The sequence below is a fragment of the Ptychodera flava genome, unplaced genomic scaffold, assembly GCF_041260155.1.
Source record: "Ptychodera flava strain L36383 unplaced genomic scaffold, AS_Pfla_20210202 Scaffold_65__1_contigs__length_701920_pilon, whole genome shotgun sequence".
Classification (NCBI taxonomy): domain Eukaryota; kingdom Metazoa; phylum Hemichordata; class Enteropneusta; family Ptychoderidae; genus Ptychodera; species Ptychodera flava.
The window spans coordinates 249184-268439 of NW_027248387.1; the positions used below are offsets into that span (position 1 = coordinate 249184).

The window sequence follows — 19256 nt, forward strand, 5'->3', positions numbered from 1 at the left end:
TCCGGCAGAGCAGAACGTAATGATTATATAAATTGTGAAGATAGCGTAAGGTTTTACCGATGAAGCAATATGAGACAATCAAATTATGACGGCACAGCATTGCATTGCCGTAAAACAAGGCTCTGCTTCATACATAGAATACTCTCATTGCTAGTAGTGTTTTGCAGTAGTACATCGAGAAAATACAACAGAAAGGCAAGCCCTACTAAAACTAAATATATTTGTAAAATGTTGCAGAGCAAATAAAAATGAGTATAAAGGAAACTAACATATTGTGTCATTAGTTAATGCTGTTTGTAATTATCAATACAAAATCACGCAGAAGATATTAAATGGAGCCTATTAAATCTTCAAATTTAGATGAAACTTTTATTCTTATTTATAATAATTGGAGTCGTGTAAATGACACTCCGTTACCCGACAGTAGAGACGTAATGCCAGGCAAAGGAAAGTGGAAGATAGGAAAAGTGTACTTCTACATTAACAAAATTTATTAAAACAAGCGGCGCAGAAGGCAGGACGACACAACTCAGTCGCGTTAAAAAGTGACGTACTGAAGGAATTGGATATTAGATTAAATTTTTAGAAATATTTTTGAAGAAAAAAGGTTTGAGTATGGCAAGTGTGAGAGAAAATTGTAGCCCAGTACGTAGACTTTACTCTCCTTTTAACATCAATTTCCAAATACGTAGCCTTGTCTCCTCATGATGACCGACGAGAAAAAAAAACTCATTTTTACGAAACTTTGTTGTAAGTAAGAGATAAACGTGCCCTTGAACACGAACAAGCAAGTGTGAAATGTGTCAAAATATTTAACGCGTTTACTTCTAGAGTGTAAGTGCATATGGAAAATGTTCGGGCTGTCTCGCATGTGAAAGTAAGAAGGCAGTGACACTTTATAATGTATATATGATCAGGTATATTGTAGCGAATTGTGCATGGTTGTATGCGCTGCCCTAATCAAGCTTCGAGATTGACTTATGCGATAATGTAAACAAGAAATGGTAATCCAAGCATTTTAATTCGGGTGACACTACCAGTTCTAAGTTTTGATATAAACTTTGACATAAACATGTCAACGCATCTTTTAATGCATAGCTTTCTCAACTTTAAAACAAAAACGACTGGCATGATTGCAATCAAATAGAGGTACAAAAGTGGGTGGTACAGAAGAGGATGGCTATCCAATTACAAATACTCAGTCCCCAACAACATGTACAATGTATTAAAGCCGTCACGGCAAGCTATTGGCCCGTAGGCAGTGAAAAGTAAACTAAGGTAAATGAGGTTGATTCAACTGAATTTACAGTGCCACAATTTTTAAAATATGAGAAAAATCATGAATAATATCGAGAAATGCATGCTACATGTCCCTTGTAAAAGACAAATTACGTAAATAGTTTTATGTTATAATGTGGTTTGTATACGTTCTGTTGATATGAGAAAAGAACAAAAAAATACAAATGGTATTTTGCTATGAAACAGTAAAACAAACAAATTGGAAGTAAAATAATGATACCGATCAAACTACTAATAAGCTTAATTTTGCTCTTTGAACAGAACTTTTTTCGTTGATAATCATTTGATTTTTTGGGTTTTTCGGGAATATGTAGTATAACTACAAACAGAAGGCGAGAAGAGATAGAATGAAACGCTTTTCCTGAATGCAAACATATTGACGTTACTACTAAATATCATTCCCTAATAGTTTTCTTGGTCTGGCGAAGGAAAATACGAGTGATGCAATGACCGTGTCACCACGAGTAAAAGACGGGTGGTGTGGCACGGTCATTATTACATTTGTACTGCGGATTACTTGCATCGGAGTGCGCTCGTACCACATGTATTTGCATTGCAGTGCAATACCGAAAACATTATGCCATATCCAAATCCAAATTAGTAATACTAGCCGGAAGTAATTTTTGTTTGTAAACGTCTATTACATAAACAAACCACAAATTGTCGTCTGCAAGCCTTTTAACAAGTCGCAGTACCGTTTCAACGTTCATGATGGAGGATTTCGATTGCACAGACGAAAAGTACGACAAGGAAAATTGCATTTATTTGTCACAACTAGAAGATGAATTTTACTATAGACATGTTATTCACGGTACCTGTTGCGGAACAACAACAATCTACATTACCGTCAACATCATCCTCGACGGCCAGTCATCCTGCAGCCGGGTCGAGTAAAAGTACGTCTGCCGTGCAGAGATTTGTAGAAGTGACGGACAAAGAAGTAGATCGACAAATGCTAAACAGAAATATCCCAACACGGCCAACAAAACCAAGCGTGAGTTGGCAGTTTTTCACGAGTGGAAAACCCATATGAGAGGAGATACGCGTCCTGTTCATAAAGTACCATTGAGTGAACTCGATGATCTGCTGGTGTCTTTCGTCTGGTCGGTGAGGATGAAAAACAGCAACGAATGTGAACAAGACACATTGTCGAGCTATCAAAAGAGCACCGACAGACATCTACGAGAAATGCAGTACCCGAAGAGTATTATACGGGACGACGAGTTCAAGAAGAGCAGAGAGTCGCTTGCCGCGAAGCGAAAGAAGTTGAAAGCAGAAGGAAAGGGCAACCTACCGTGCAGATCGTCCGCGATAACATAGGCGGACGAATTGAACCTGATCGAGAGCCGGCATCTAGGTACCTCCACCCCCGATTCAATTATTAACACGGTTGGTACACGATGACGAAGTTGTTTGGATTGCGGGGAAGCAATGAACACCACCAGATGAGATAGGGCGATATCGTCATCAAGGAGGATCAGCGCGGCGAGTACTTACCGTACAACGAGCGAGTGACGAAGACCCGTAATGGCGAGCCGGGAAAAACGAGAAAGTTTCAACCAAGAGCATATGCTACGCCGGATAGCCCAGCGAATGCCCTGTACGAGTCTTTAAAGAATATGAATTTCGAGGACCGCAAAAGATGAAGTATCTAGATTCCCCATTCTACTCGGAATCCAGGCAACTTCAGCAAGTGTACAGAGCGGTTTTGGTTTCGGACGCAGCCAATGGAACGCAAGAAGATCGACACCATTATGAAACATATGTGCACAGCCGCTGGTCTCGAGGGCAAGTTGACGAACCACAGTGCCAGGAAAACGTCGATAGCCCGTTTACTACACGCAGGGGTTACGCCAAACACAGTGGTTTAGTTGAGCGGTCACAAGAACTTGAATAGCCTGAACAGATACGCGATCGCCTCGGAAGACCAGCAGAATCAGATGAGCGATATTTTAACCGGCGCCCGTTCGAAGTATGAGCCACAGCAACAGAGTCACGACCGGGCGCTCCTGCCTATTGAAACGCCGCCGCTTTCAGGTTAAGCCATTCTTAATAATCCAGTCCTGAGTATATCGTCACAGCAAGCAAGCAGTGCTATCGCGGGCATGTTTGCCAACGCAACCATTACTGGCGGAACTTTTAATTTCAATTTCAACGTAGCAGGGAACACGTCCACCGCAAATTGTGGTCACCATTCCATTGAAAATCCCGCTACCAGGAGACGACCTCCTATGGTTTTGTATGATTTGGACGACGGGTAGCTCTCTGAGATCGGTGACTTTCAAGTGACACTGGTCATTTTTCAATAGATTTACTTGCTTTGGACATAACTGGACTCTTGATGTGTTTGAAACTTCGTTACGTGATCTTTACTGTGTAATGTTTGTTCGGTACGCGGTCAGATTTCGATTGTTTACACTGCACTGAATATCAGTGTCGATGCCGTCCTTCGCCAATATTTCCGTTAAAAGTGTCGTCATGTTGACCAAAGATTGCTGGTTTGTTGATATTTATGTAATAATTATAATTCATGTTTATTTTCCATGTTCATTAAAATTTTCAAAGGAATATAAGTCTTTTGTTTCATTAATTTTCCCGGACCATCGACCACTAGCCTTTGAACGCGGAAGTATTCCTGCCTTTTGTTCACTTTCACTGTGTGAGCTAATACTTGACCTTGTGACCTGTAAATAAGTAAACAGCGTTATCCAATCAAAAGTGGGAATGCAGGACCTCCAGCCGATAAAAAGTCAATGACATCATCGTAGTGGCGCCTCTTCACAAAACAGCGTAAACAATGAATATCATTCCGCAGAACTCTGCCTGGGTTGTGTGGTCGCATTTCTTTCGTTTTTATAGGCTGTTTCAGATTTATTTTTCTGTTTATTCTCAAAGTAAAGTTAAAACATAAGTAACAATAACAGAGCCCTACGGCTAGAGAGTTCAAACATTCCGTACTGGGGGTATTTGCACTTGTGCTGGAGGTGTATTCTTGCTGCCCTCACACTCGCTATCGCTCGTGCGAGGACTGACGCAAGAATACACCTCCAGCAACTCGTGCAAATACCCCCAGTACGGAATGCTTGCACTCTCTAGCCGTAAGGTTCTGTCATATTATGTAACGAGTATTTTCCGAGCCAAACGAAGACAATTTATAAAGAATACTATACTTATCACATGCACCAGCCAATAATTCTTTACTTTTTGCAAAATAAGAGTAGTTTTCCACAATAATCCGTATTTGATCCTCTGAAATAAGTTAAGAATACAGTCAATGTGCCGTGAACGAGTTGTTGATCATTAATTTTGTAGTCGTCGGTCGCGTGAGCGAGGAACACGGCAACAACGTTTGTCTACGGAGCTAATGCCAGACGACCTCACCCAACACGAACCTTCCACGAAGCTATACACACGATTTCAAAGATAGCATGGGCCTAGAAATTTAACTCGGACAAAGTTACGTTATTCTTCGAGGACAAAAATTTGACTGAATATCAACAGCTCAAATACTATGTAACTGTAACGTCGTGCCCGACAGTATGCAGTACCCTGATTGCAATACCCATGGAACCCACTTTAATGCGAATTTGTTGTTTACGAAAATTATTATTATCGTTGTCTATATATATACATATATATATATATATATATAATATAATATATAATATATATATATATATATATATATATATATATATATATATATATATATATATTTAATATTTATCACTTACATATACCCTGTTATTCCCACAGTGTGACATCACACAATAGTAATACTGTTTACAAGATTTCCGTATTCCCTACTTCTGACGTTAGAAGTAGGTTAATACGGTCGGAACTTTTTTTCTACTGCCATGGTAATGGTAGGTTAACGACTTTTTGTCGCCAGCATTATTGCCTAGCTTCTATAGATGAAATAGAGTAAGCTTAGGTTTTGAAGAGTTTTGACGGAATTAGGGATTTATAAACATGTGACAAAAGTCTACACATTTTGATTACGATGATCGTGACAGTTTCTCTGTTTCTCAATCCCGTAAAATTAAAAACTCTTCAGCTTCTAGAAGTAGCCTACATGTAAACTGCTGAGTCACCTCCCGAAATTGACGAATTTATCACCGAAGGGAGGAATCGAATATACAAAAATCCACAAGTAATGCTGTCAAGCAACTGATGAAACTTTTAGCATCGGCTAAGGATTTTATTGACGTTGAATTTCAGTAGGGGGTTTATCAAGGAGGTGTAAAAGGGGAGTTTAATGGCGCTGCCGTACACTTATAACAGATTCTAATTCATATTTTCCAGTTCTAATGTGGAAAATTTAACACGCTTAATCTGATTTTTCTTTCAAAATAGTAAACTTATTGAAAAAGTCAAAAAGGACTGTACTTCATAGAACATTTCTAGCAACAGAAGTCGTGGCAATGTACACTTGTCAACAAGGAATCCACTGAACACATACACTTCAGCTACACACGTAGTGGCAATTGCACAAGTTAACAAGAGCTCTGCTTCACTGAACACATACACTACAGCTACATATGTTGTGGGATTGTACATAACTCAACAACAGTTGCACTTCATATAATACTTCAGTTACACATGTCGTGGCAGTGTAAAATGGTCAACAAGACCTGTACTTCACTGAACACATTCAACTAAGCTACAAACGTTGTGGCAATAACACAGTCACCAAGAGCTCTGCTTCTGAACACATACACTATAGCTACGTATGTCGTGGGATTGTACATTACTCAACAACAGTTGCACTTCATTGAACACTTCAGCTACACATGTCGTGGGACTGTACATTATTCAACAACAGTTGCACTTCATTGATCACTTCAGCTACACATGTCGTGGCAGTGTACACTGGTCAACAAGACCTGTACTTTACTGAACACATTCACCTAAGCTACAAACGTCGTGGGAGTTACTAGAGTCATCAAGAGCTCTACTTCACTGAACACGTACACTACAGCTACAGATGTCTTTGGATTGTACATTACTCAACACTATTGCACTTCATATAACACTTCAGCTTCAAATGTCCAGACAGTGTTTACTAGTCAACAAGAGCTGTACTTCACTGAACATAATGCACTTCAGCTACAAACGTCGTGGCAATGTACACTTGTTAACAAAAGCTGTATTTCATTGAACCTGCTGCTACAAATGTTGTGGCAGCGTACACTAGTCACGGAGAGCACTATTTCACTGAACACATGCACCTTGGCAACAAATGTTATGGCAATTACAAGAGTCATCAAGAGCTCTGCTTCACTGAACACACGCACTACAGCTACATATGTCGTGGCATTGTACATTTCTCAACAACAGTTGCACTTCAGAACACTTCAGCTGCAAATGTCCTGGCAGTGTACACTGGTCAACAAGAGCTGTACTTCACTGAACATATGCACTTCAGCTACAAACGTCGTGGCAATGTACACTAGTTAACAAAAGCTGTACTTCATTGAACACCACAGCTACGAATGTCCCGGTGATGTACACTAGGCAACAAGAGCGGTACTTTAATGCATGCTTCAGCTACAAATGTCGTGGCAATGTACCGGTACACTGTATTGATATCCATCACTTTGAAGATTCTGAAATAAAAAATTAAAGGGAATTAGCATCTTTAACATATTACATTAGAAGTACATCTATCTTTAACAAGTCATCGACAATGACACAGTCCCCGCATGTTAATGTGTACTTTAATTACAAGTCCTCCGGGAGGAAGTTGTCCCCTTCATTAATTAGGTATGTGTTTAAATATACTGCATACAGATGGGGCTTAATGGCCAAAAATGAGTTCCATGTGGTGAAAACATAAAGCCAATGTGAGTCGCCATACTAATTACAAAAGGTCATTAAAATGAATCAATGCGGATATATCACTGTAATTAGGAAAGTTTATTACATATGCAATTACAAATTAATTAACTTTACACTGATAAATGTCTTTTTCACTATCAAAGTAATGTGAGCTTAACATCTGTACCAAGTTTCATGAAATTTGATGCAGTATTTCTTGACATATCAGACTAATTACGAAAATTCAATAATTGACATGATACTGCTACATGCCGTTAAACAACTTGATGTGCATATGTATGACATAGGTAAATGTCCTTGTGCCAACTTTGAATGATACTGGGCAATATGTCCGAGTTATAGCTCTGTACATGAAAAAATTGTAACAAAATGGCCACCAGGTAGCCATTATATTGCATTGGATTGTGAAACCAAAAGACATGCATATTTATGACATGATAGGTCAATGTCCTTGTACCAACTTTGAAAAACATCAGTTGATACATATCCAAGTTGTGGCTCGGGACATGACAAAATCATAACAAAATGGCCACAAGGCAGCCATATTGCATCAGATTGTGAAACCAATTGACATGCATATGTATGACATAGGTCAATGTCCTTGTATCAACTTTGAATAAAATCCGAGGATGCATGTCTGAGTTAATGCTAAGGACATGAAAATATTGTAACTAAATGGCAGCCATGCGGCCATATTGGATCATATTGTGAAACAAATTGACATGCATATGGATGATATAGGTCAATGTCCTTGTTCCAACTTTGAATAAAGTTGGTTGAGATGTGCCTGAATTATGGCTCTGTACATGAAAACATCGTAATCAAATGGCTGCCTAGTGGCCATATTGGATCGTATCACAAAAAAAAATCGACGTACATATATGACATAGGTCAATATCCTTGTACCAACTTTGAATAAAATCGGTTGAGATGTGCCTGAGTTATGGCTCTATACATGAAAAAATTGTAATAAAATGGCTGCCTGGCGGCCATATTGGATCGTATCACAAAACAAATCAACGTGCATATCTATGACATTGGTCAATGTCCTTGTACCAACTTTGAATAAATTCGCTTGATACATGTCTGAGTTATGGCTTTGTACATGAAAAAATGGTAGCAAAATGGCCACATGGCAGCCATATTGGATCGATTCACAACACAAATTGACATTCATATCTATGACATTGGTCAATGTCCTTGTACCAACTTTGAATAAAATCGGTTGAAACATGTCTTAGTTATGGCTCTGTACTTGAAAAAATTGTAATAAAATGGCCGCCTGGCGACCATATTGGATCGTATCACAAAACAAATCGAGTTGCATATCTATGACATTGGTCAATGTCCTTGTACAAACTTTGAATAAAATCGGTTGTATTATGTCTGATTTATGGCTCTGTACATGAAAAAATCGTAATAAAATGGCCGCCTGGCGACCATATTGGATCGTATCACAAAACAAATCAACGTGCATCTGTATGACATATTATGAAGTAATCCTTGTACCAAGTTTGAGTGAAATCGCTCTTTGCATCTCTGAGATATCTGCGTGAACGGACACACGCACGCACGGACATGACTAAACCTATAAGTCCCCCCGGATGGTGTCCGTGGGGACTAACAAAATATATCTGTTCATTTACTCATGGTGCATGTTCATGTACTTTGCTTGCATTAACAGGTAAAAAGTCCATGTGTGTACTGTGACAAAACTTTGATATTAGATTAGATTTAATTGATAACGCTGATTCACTATACACGGTAGTCAATGAGAAAACTCGAAATAATTTTCAATACAAAACTAGCAATATCTATGCATTGATAGACGTTTGATTATTGCATAAATGTACTTGTGATTGAAATAGGATTGTTAAAACTCATGTGTGAACAAAAATTTGATTTTGGAATTTCATTGAAAATGTTCATCCACAATACATGGGAGTCTATGATAAAATTGTAAATAATTTTTTCCGATGAAAAATTTGTTATAATTGTGTATATATAGACGTTGTATAATGGACATATTACCGGTATGCTTGATTAGACTAGGATGGTTACAAATGGTTGTGTGTAAGAAATTTGATTTTGGAATTTCACCGAAATGTTGATTCACTATGCATAGTAGTCTATGGGGAAAGTTTGAATAATTGTTTTCAACACAAAACTAAATCTGTGTATTTATAGACATTTTACAACTGATACAAATGTCATTGATTCAAAAATGGTGTTTGAAAGTTCAGATGTGGACAACAATAATGATACTTGAATTTCATGTAAAAGTATTCTTTCACTTTTCATGACAGTTTACAGGTAACTGCTAAATATTTTCCATACAAAACTTGCCATATCTCTAACATGTAAATAACTTTGGAATTATTCATTGCCCTCAGTGAGCTCGACTTACAAGAAGACAAGGGAAGATGTATGTGTGACAGATGACTATAATTTTATTCAGATTTACAGTTAAGGTGGTTGGAAAGGCTAGAGCGTCAGTTATAAATTTCAACAAAACTATTAAAATATAAAATTAGTCAACATTCTCTGTGGTATAAAAAAACTAGACATTTGGGCACAAAGGCATTGCAGAATTATAGCCTGTTGAAACTTCTGAAAAGCTGACCAAATAAGAAGAAGTTGGGGAGTCCTTAGTGTATTAACTATGGTAGAGGTCCCCTAGCTTTTATTGAAAATTTTGAAAAGGGAAAGTCATTATTTGCTGTTTTTCAGGAAAGTTTGACAAGGCGGTGCTGGCATTCAGAGTGCGTGACTGCTATTGTAAATGCATTTTTAGATGCTTTGAGTGTCAAAGAGGTGTCAAAAGTGAGATTAATCAAAAAAACTGCTCTATGACTTCAAAAGAGGGGTGCAAATATGGCTTGTTTTCAACATTTTTGACAAAATAACAGTTTTCCTTCATAATTTTATGCCACTTTAATCCAACCTTTGAAATGAGATATGGACATGGAATTTTTACAGCCTATTAACAAGGTTACAGATAAGATTTGTATGGCACAATTTTCCTGTACTTGAAGTGTTTTTTGAAAAATCACATTTTGAAATTGAAAGAATTTTTAATAATTTTTGATATATAAACCCATGTAAAATCATAAAAACAAATTTTATTTACAAATCCTGCCGTACAAATCTTACAATAAATAGTGTCAACATATTTATAACAAATTTGGTAATATTTATACTTTCCAATTATAATTAAATTCAAATATGTAAAAAAAAAATAAAAAATTAAATTTTAATATTTACTGGTGTCATATTTCAAAATCACGGCTGCAAATATACAATTTTTGGGAGAAAATATTAACTAAGGAGTTATCCTGAAAATTTGAACTAAATATCTTCATTCTAACACTTGAAACTTGACATTAACTCTGAGAAAAGATTGGTGCAAAAATAGCCTTTCCAGCCACCTTAAATGACTTCAGAAAGAAATCATGCAACAAATCATTTTTATACCCCACAATATTGTTTGAACACTGAAAATGCTTTTTGATGGGGTGGATACTTATGAAAATTGAAAGTGAACCCCCTGTGCTGTTTGACAAACGCATGACCCCCTCCTTTGCAGTTTTCAAATTTGAGGTGATCCCTGGATTTTATGGCCAACCCCCCGCCATAATAACTGAACACTCCTTAAATGTGTCTCTAAGTTTTAACTTGAAACAAAACACGAGCTACACTTTTATTGGTAAAAACAAAGTAGATTAATTTGGTGCTATTTTGGGTTGCACATCCCTGAAGAAAAAGTGTAAGCTTACTTGTGAACACTCCTTTAAACTTTGAAAGCCAATAAGGACATCTATTTCTCAAAACAACCACTACTTGGGCATTTTAGAGACATAATGTAAGCCCTGCATACGATTGTTGTGTGTTCCCAGCGTTATATGGTGTGAGGCTGTACGGCGTCCGGAACACATGTAGCATCGTATGCAGGGCACAGCCATTGTGTGTACTGGGTAGTTTGTAAAAGTGTAGTTCATGCTGTGAGTTTACGCTACGCTTGGACATACTGGTACGTAGCCTTACCACAAAGGTTTGAAACGGACTTGTCTGGCCTGAATATAAAACTGCCCATTCTAGTCAAAAAATAAACACAAATCCTACAGTCCGTTACCCAGTTTGATGCGGAAGAGTCTCTACTGTCCAAAAGCATTCTCATGTCATGATAACAGAAAACTTTAGGAGATATCTGCCGTGTTTTGACAAATTCGGCATTTCTAGAGTCCACCATTGTAATAACGCAACACATCATATGGATAGCGTCTATACATAGAAAGTGGTGAATCTCCTTTTGATGCCATTGATGGCATTAACTCACGTACCAATCAGTGATGTGGACAGCATTCAATTATGATAATGAGTGGTAAGGCGTAGCATGTATTCCTTTTCCTGCCAGACAGTATATTTTCCCCATCAGCCAAGTCAGTAAAAAGTGGTATTGAGCCAAAACGTGAAGTATTTTCACCCACTTGGCTTGGTCTATTATAGCATCTTTAGTCAAATGACTCAACTTTACAGTATTATTTTTTCAACAGCTTTCAAATGTACAGTATTATGTTAAAATACATCTTATGGAATATGTTGTGTTTCATTAATTTTTCCGTCTTGACCTGGTAGTGAAATATGGACTTGGCAGGAAAAGGGATACACGTCAGAACGCAGCATAAAGTAACCGCATAAACTACACTTTTACAAACTACCAAGTCAACATAACATCTGTGATGCAGAGCTATACCACGCCTACCTTAGTTAGGGAGTCTTCAGAAATCACAGGGCCGGAAGAATTGGGGAGAGGGTCAATTTTCAGAAAACTGTTCAAGGGGGAGGGTCATTATTTATAAACCTATCTTGGGGAGGGTCACTTTTGACAGAAGCTGATTTTATGGAGAAACCTTTGATTGTCTGTATGATATTTCCTGAATAGGAAATCACCAATGAAATACACTGATTCCTTCAAATGCATATACATTATCCACAAGTTTCACAATTAAGCAAAGAAGATGATTTAACACCCAGAACAGTTAAAACTGATGAAAGACAAGAGACAAAAACATATGGAACAGGTGGAAAAGTGTATATCAATTACCACATGAACACAAATACAAAGATATTATTATTTTATATTGTAAAATATGTGCATAATTTTCTCAGAGACTACCATGTACACTGAGTGAATGAACATTTCAGTGAAATTCCAAAATCAAATTTCTTGCACAACATGGACTTGAAACCACTCCAGTCTACCGGTAAACATGAACATTAACACCAATAATCAAGTGTACATAAGTGCACAGATTTACCTATTTGAATTGGAAAACAATTATTAATACTTTCATCATAGACTGCCATATATGGTGAACCAACATTTTAGATTAAATATCAAAATCAATCTCTTGTACACAAATGCACAATGTGATTTTACTTCCCATTTCAAGCAAAAGTGTATTTCAATACATTATCAAACACATCAAATATACAGATATTGCATGTTTTGTGGTGGAAAATTGTCAATAATTTTCTTGATAGACTGCATGTAGTGTGATTTGTTATTTTTTGGATGAGGCACCGTATCAGCCACATCTTGCCTTCTTATAGTAGCACAAAATATGATAACCCTTCCGCAAATGTATGAAATGCCATATCTCTTCAAAAATGCTTGTGTGATAGATTGTGACTGTCCCTCCAAAAACACCAGCCCTTTTCTCCGTAATTTGTCCCTAAGTTACATAACAATTAAACAAATTTTGTATAGCTGATACTTTTCACTTATTCCTGAGGAGAATACTGCAGTGGTTGGGGGAGGGTCAAATTTTAGAATGTTAAACAAGGGGGGGGGGGTCACATTTTAGACAGGAGGATAATGGGGAGGTCACATTCTACGGTAAAGGTGTGCGCGGAATGCCCCAGGCGTGCCCGGCCCACCATCTTACTGAAGGCTCCCTTACCATATGTATACCCATGGATGTACATACATTCATGATGTAGCGTACATTATGGACAAACGTTTCACAATATCCCGGACGCTGCTAATCTCACAGTGAGTTAGCGGATAGTTAGCTGTGAATATGCAGTGCTGCATGTTGTGGAGATCAGAGGTCTGTGGCGATGACCCCCCCCCCCCCCCCCCCCATCAGACCCGGGCATGCATGCGTATTCAGAGCTGTAAACAGTGAGATAGTGAGTGAGCGTTTTTAATTGCAATGCTCCAGATAACAGTCTGCACGATGACCGGGCTTTTCCGGTACCATTGCATGACGGGTAATATAGGCAAGAATGGCGTCTTTCAGTGGCGTCATTGAAAGTAAACAAAAGCCAGCAATATCGCCAAAATAAAGACGCGGTTTTCTCATAAACTGAGATATATTTTCACTGTTTTTGAGATGGTAAGTGTCGGCTATAGGTCTGAAGAATATTGTCGACAAATGTTTTGGCAATATACATATTTTAAAATATAATTTCATCACTTTTCAATTGGATAGCTAAAATGACTTGATTTTGAACGAACTCAACTTTCAAAATTTGTAATTTTTGGTCTAAAGACACAATCGCCAAACTATGCCGATTAAACGTACCCCATTGTCAATGTAAACGTAAAATAAAGTCATCTGGTTCACTAGGCACGCGATCGTCGGCAGAAATGGAGCGAATTCACGTGTGTGAATATACGGCAAAATATGAAAATTTTGTAAATTTTGTGGCATAATCCTGCTGTTGAGGACGACGCTGCTTGAAAAAGGCTACAAGTGTCACTTTTAGCATAGCTTCCACAATACAGTAAACGGGTGCTAAAGTCCCGCCCGCTCGGCTGGTGACCTCACTGCACCCAGAAATGGAAGGTACATTTTCTATGGGGTTGACAGGACCTCTCTTTGAAACTTTGTAATTTTTGGTCTAAAAATCATGTAGACAGTTTAGTATGAAAAGTAAGGCCTTTATGTATTACTAATTGTTTAAAAATGATTAATCATTACTGTGGTTCATCAAAATGTGTTCTAAGCACTGTTAACTTTTGAGCGAAACAATGAAAAACCCTAAATTTTCAAGCCGATTATGTTCCACCTAAGTACCATCAGACTAATGCAAACCTCTCCAATCGGCAATGGTTTACTCCTGGCAACATACAGCTTCATATTACTCATCGGGGGCTTGCCCCCTCGTCGGTAATTGCTCTGATTGACACGATTGCGAGTAACTTGCAGTGAAAACCATTGATTGACACATGTCAAATCCAAGTCGTAAGGGCGCGAAGCGCGGTACTAGCCAATCCCTTACCACTTTCTTGAATGCAGCTGAGCTGATTATTATTGCCCTCAAAGTATGACTCATCAGCTATGCCTTAATAAGGTAAAATAGGCGTAGATAATCAAGAAAACCCAGGCTAACGACGTGGCGGGAAAATCGCATATGTTGTAAACAAATGCTCATGAATAGTATCACATGACATCTCAAAGCTGCGCCTATTGGTTGAATGGCTAGACATAATGAGGTCATGCATAATGAGCTGTCGTGTATTACTCGCTTGTGCGTGCTCATTCCACCGGCGAGCCACTCGAAATGCACGAAACTTGCACAATACGGAATAACTCGTCGGCGTATGAGTACATTTTCTGTAGTAGAGGTTGCTAATTACAACTGCATTCAGAGGTACTTTTGGTAGCCCGTATTTGTTGAAAAGATCCAGACAAGTAAAATTTCTGTCGATCTCACAACTGGTCTACGTCTGCGATCGCAGGCAGTGTTGCAAGTGTTCGATCAAAGGGTCATACTGCTGCCCGTCACTGCCCGACAGGCAATTTACCTTCCAATGTGTGTAATTAGTCGATATCTCTGTACCACAGCCCATTACTCTCTGTAAAACCAAACAAAATAATAGTCCTAGCGGTCGATTTTCCAGCGAGTGTCAACGATCATCTGTGGTATGCCCATGCAACGATGATCGTATCCAGTATCCACACACTGCCCGTCAGGAAATTATATTGATGACAGCTTTGAGACAGGATTCAGTCATTGTGAGTAAAAACAGACTCATATAGTTTGTAGCTTTCTATAAATGTGGCAGTACTCTTTTGGGGCTGGTACACATCAGCAGGGGCTAAACAGCAGCTCTTTTGTGTTTAGACATCGAATCTTGACAGTACGGCATGCAGTCGACGGGTAGTTGGACCGGTCGGGAAGTTCATGTGATCGCTACATTTAGACCTTTCAATCTAGGTTCGTTCCAGCAAAGCCGTTTTTGTACTTATCTTTATTTCTACTCTAGAAAGATAATTAGCTTTAAATTTGATCCGTAACTTTAAGAACCGTGTGAGTTTCTTGTTCTAATGTTTTGATGGTATAGCATCGACAGCGGTCAACTCTCGTCGAAGTGTCAACCATTTATGCGCAGGGTGGGAAATTTAACTGTCATAGAACACATGCATACTGAGGTTCTCAACGTCTTCAAATCATCAAGAAAATAGTTATTTTAATTAAATAAATTACAAATAATATCAAATTATTGTAAAATATCTTCATGTGATAACAAATATCAATTGTTATTTATACCTTAGTGATTGAACCCACCCATTAAAGAAAATGGTTTCTGACATGATGTCACACATGCCAATCACCCTACAATACCCAATCAAATCACTGGTACCGGCCACACCTCAAAAGCCGGGTTATCGTGCAGACTGTAAACAAAAACAAAAAGCCCATCATAATCCGAAGTCGGGGTGCATCGAGCGCCTACCTATCGACGGATGCCAACGCAGATGTCCATTTTCCTCTCCGTTTACTAACTTTCTCCGTACTTTACTGGGCGGCTGCTGCCGTGGGAAAAATCATGAAATCCACCATCATGGATATTGAACCGTTGACCTATGATGTCACATCTGGCTTCGGGATCTAAACAAAAACACGTATTCTCGGTCGATATTTTGCTTAGTAAGCAAACTTCTGCGCCAAAATCAAATCAACTCTCTAACAGTATTTTTTACACTTTAATTAATGTAAACGTGTTTTGTTTATATCCCGATGCTAGAATGTGACGTCATAGGTCAACGGTTTGGCTATCTGCAGCAAACATCCTGAGAAATAATAAATAGGCTAACCTCATTCAACCCTGGACATAAATGTCAGTTTTACTATCTTTTACCATTACGAAACTGACTTGGTTTGGAATCACGCAAGCCCCACGGCCCAGCCTAGCTCTGCATGGCAGGGTGTTAGGCCTACCGGCGTTATACGGCCTTCCTTGTCCTGTTGTGAGGGGCCGGAACGCCAGTAACACACAGTCCTACCACGCAGAGCTAGGCCTAGCTGTGCCAGGGTCCATAGCTGTGGTATTTTCAGACGGATCCCTGCCTTTTACGGGCTGGTTTTGATTTTTACGATTTTAACTAGCCCGTAAAAGGCAGGAATCCCGTTTGCTGCGGATCCGTAGCCCTAGCACTCCCTTTGCTAGTTGTGTTGCCCAAACACAACCAGCAAAGAGGGTGGTAGGGCTACGGATCCGCAGCAAGAATCCCGTCTGAAATCACCACAGCTATGGACCCACAGCTATTACTGTAAAACATAGGCCTAGCCCACAAATTGCTAAAATTATTCCGGGCAGGACTGACCTTGATGGTGCGAATAATGCCGGGAGAGACAACATCGAGCCTGGCTACGTGTCAAGCTATATAGCAGTTCTAGTTCTGTGACTGGGAGAATTATCCTCAACGGAAATTTGATAAAAGGCCTTGACGCATTTAAAGTGTATGTCCCGCATAAATTCAAAGTTAATTTTGCTTAAAATGAGCTATGCTATATGATTTTGCCATTCCCACTTTATCAAATAAATGCATCAACCCAATGAAACGACGTGGTTAAATATTATAAAATGCAATATGTTGTGCGACTTTGAAGTTAGCTGCCATTCGGGTCGTTTCGGAATTCGCGGGCATTGCCACCGGAAATGACGTAACTAATAGAATGTACGAGTGAGTGTGTTCACCTCGGCCATAGCGAATGCTTACCGCTGTGGCTTCAACATGGTGAGAAGTTACGCCTTTGGTGGCTGAAGTAACTGCAGCCATTGTCAGTTTATTGCATTTAGGATGATGTATTAGCCGCATTTGACAAAATTACAAGAAAGGGTCGGAAAAGAGGCATTCAGACAAGCGTTTTCTGCGGTGCACATTTTCGAGTGCCGTGACTTAGAATAAACACGGTTCGGAAGCCAGATGTACGGTAAGATAGACTTTACAATTCCTGGAGTTACTACATCGATTATGTAATCGCAATGCCATACCAGTACGACCATTGTCACCAGAAAGCTTCGCGTGTATCATCATCAACTGTGGACAAGAGCGAGAACAGCAGCAAGACTGCGACAGGTTGCCCAAAACATGTCAAGGATGCGGGGGCCGCGGAGAAGTATGGCCGTGTTTACATCCCCCAAGACTGATCGCCGATTCAGATGCTTTACGAAAGTGATTGTAAATAAATAAATGAATACAAGTACTAGATCCCATGCATGTGTGACTCTATAATTAGTAACGTTAGGAGATATCTAATTTTATATTCCTAAAAGTTTACGTAGTGATTGACTGACTCTTTGCGAGACTGAACGATAGGTTGTGTATAATACAGCACGGCGCTGCCAGTAACAGTGACACAACGTGTAGCAAGAAGTTTATACTGTTGACGAAGCAGTCGCGTTGTCGTCATCTGTTCCCTTCTGCTCGACTAAGTCTCCCCTAAAATATTTTAGCTTCTTTGAGAATTTCGCAGTCACGAAACAATGAACACTGTGATTTATATCGCTGACACTTAATCAAGAAAAAAAACTGCGGAAAGCGTAGCTGATCACTCCGTCACAGAAATGGCCGGCTGAGCCGCCCGGCCTCGGGTGCCAGTGTGCCCGATATTTACATCATGTAGATTGTCAATTTTAATGTATCTCTTCCCGAGAATTTGGCTAGACATGTCTTTACGGTCACATATTTTAAAAGTGCCAATGTTCATGTGAGGTTTTATAACGCCAAACTGAAGATTTTGCGGCGAGAATACTACCTTCAGTGTTTATGCTAACATGACCCTCAGCCTGTTCCACTTCCAGCTGTTGAATGATAGGAAAGATGTGTGTTTAAACGGTGGACAATTTTCAACTTGATCTCTACTACGTTTATCTACAAGCGTCATGGTGTAATTCAAATTTTTATATACAGATTTTGAACGAGGCAATTTGTGTTGAGAAGTAATAATAAGGTGGGATGGCAACTCCAGACATATTTATATTTTGTTAGCTTGCGGTTGTGTGTACGGTAGTGCACTGGTGTGTTTGACTGTGGTCACGGTGGGCTTGTCACTGACGCGACGGTCAACAAGAGTTCCGCTCTTGTTCTCGTTTAAGTTAAGGTTCCGACTGTTAAAATTTGCAGGCCTGTAAATTCTGAACAGCTTTGTCATATCTTCTGTGACGATGATATTCTCAGTTGCACTGCTTTCACTCATGAAATTATCACTCACTCATGAAATTATCACATATTCAATGCACGAAGTCACCATCACCCATTCTATTAGTGACGTCACAGCTACTTACGCCAAAACGGGGCGGAGCTCGGCAATTTCCGGAAAATGTCGCCATGATGGAAATCGAAAAGTGCAACTTTTCCCGTGTTTTCGTCGAAATAACATAATACAACCGTCTAAAAACCGCTCAAATAAGCTTCAGTTTGTGTGTAAATGTTTGTTTTATTAATACCAATTTCATTGACAACCAGAACTATAGTATATGCCCCAAGTCAAAACGAAAAAGTCTCAAAATGTGGCAGGACTCACCCTTTAAGTAAATTAAACATTCATATTTACGTCACAAGTGAACTATCATGGTATACATAGCGCGTTTCGAGGCTTACTTACCAGTTAAATCCGTAGTTCCTTTTTCTTCATAATCCAGTGAAGATACTCGCATTCAAGGAAGCTGACAGTAAAGCTATATTCGGATATTTTGAGTCTCGGTCTCAATACACCGTTAAACATGTTAAATTTAGCGCCAAGCGAAGCGTAAGGTTGATTGCAATTGGCTCGCGAGCTTCTGTCCGCTCGCATTGAAACAGACCCCTGATTAACCA

At 39.0% G+C, this 19256-nt stretch overlaps 1 long non-coding RNA gene across 1 annotated transcript; it reads right to left on the minus strand.

The window, feature by feature from the left end:
- Window positions 1-6335: 6335 nt before the first annotated feature.
- LOC139128699 (uncharacterized) lies at window positions 6336-19250 on the minus strand. The gene is made up of 2 exons (XR_011551384.1): window positions 19045-19250; window positions 6336-6908 (listed from the first exon to the last, which is right to left on the minus strand). It is a non-coding gene; the product is annotated as an uncharacterized lncRNA (long non-coding RNA).
- Window positions 19251-19256: the final 6 nt, after the last annotated feature.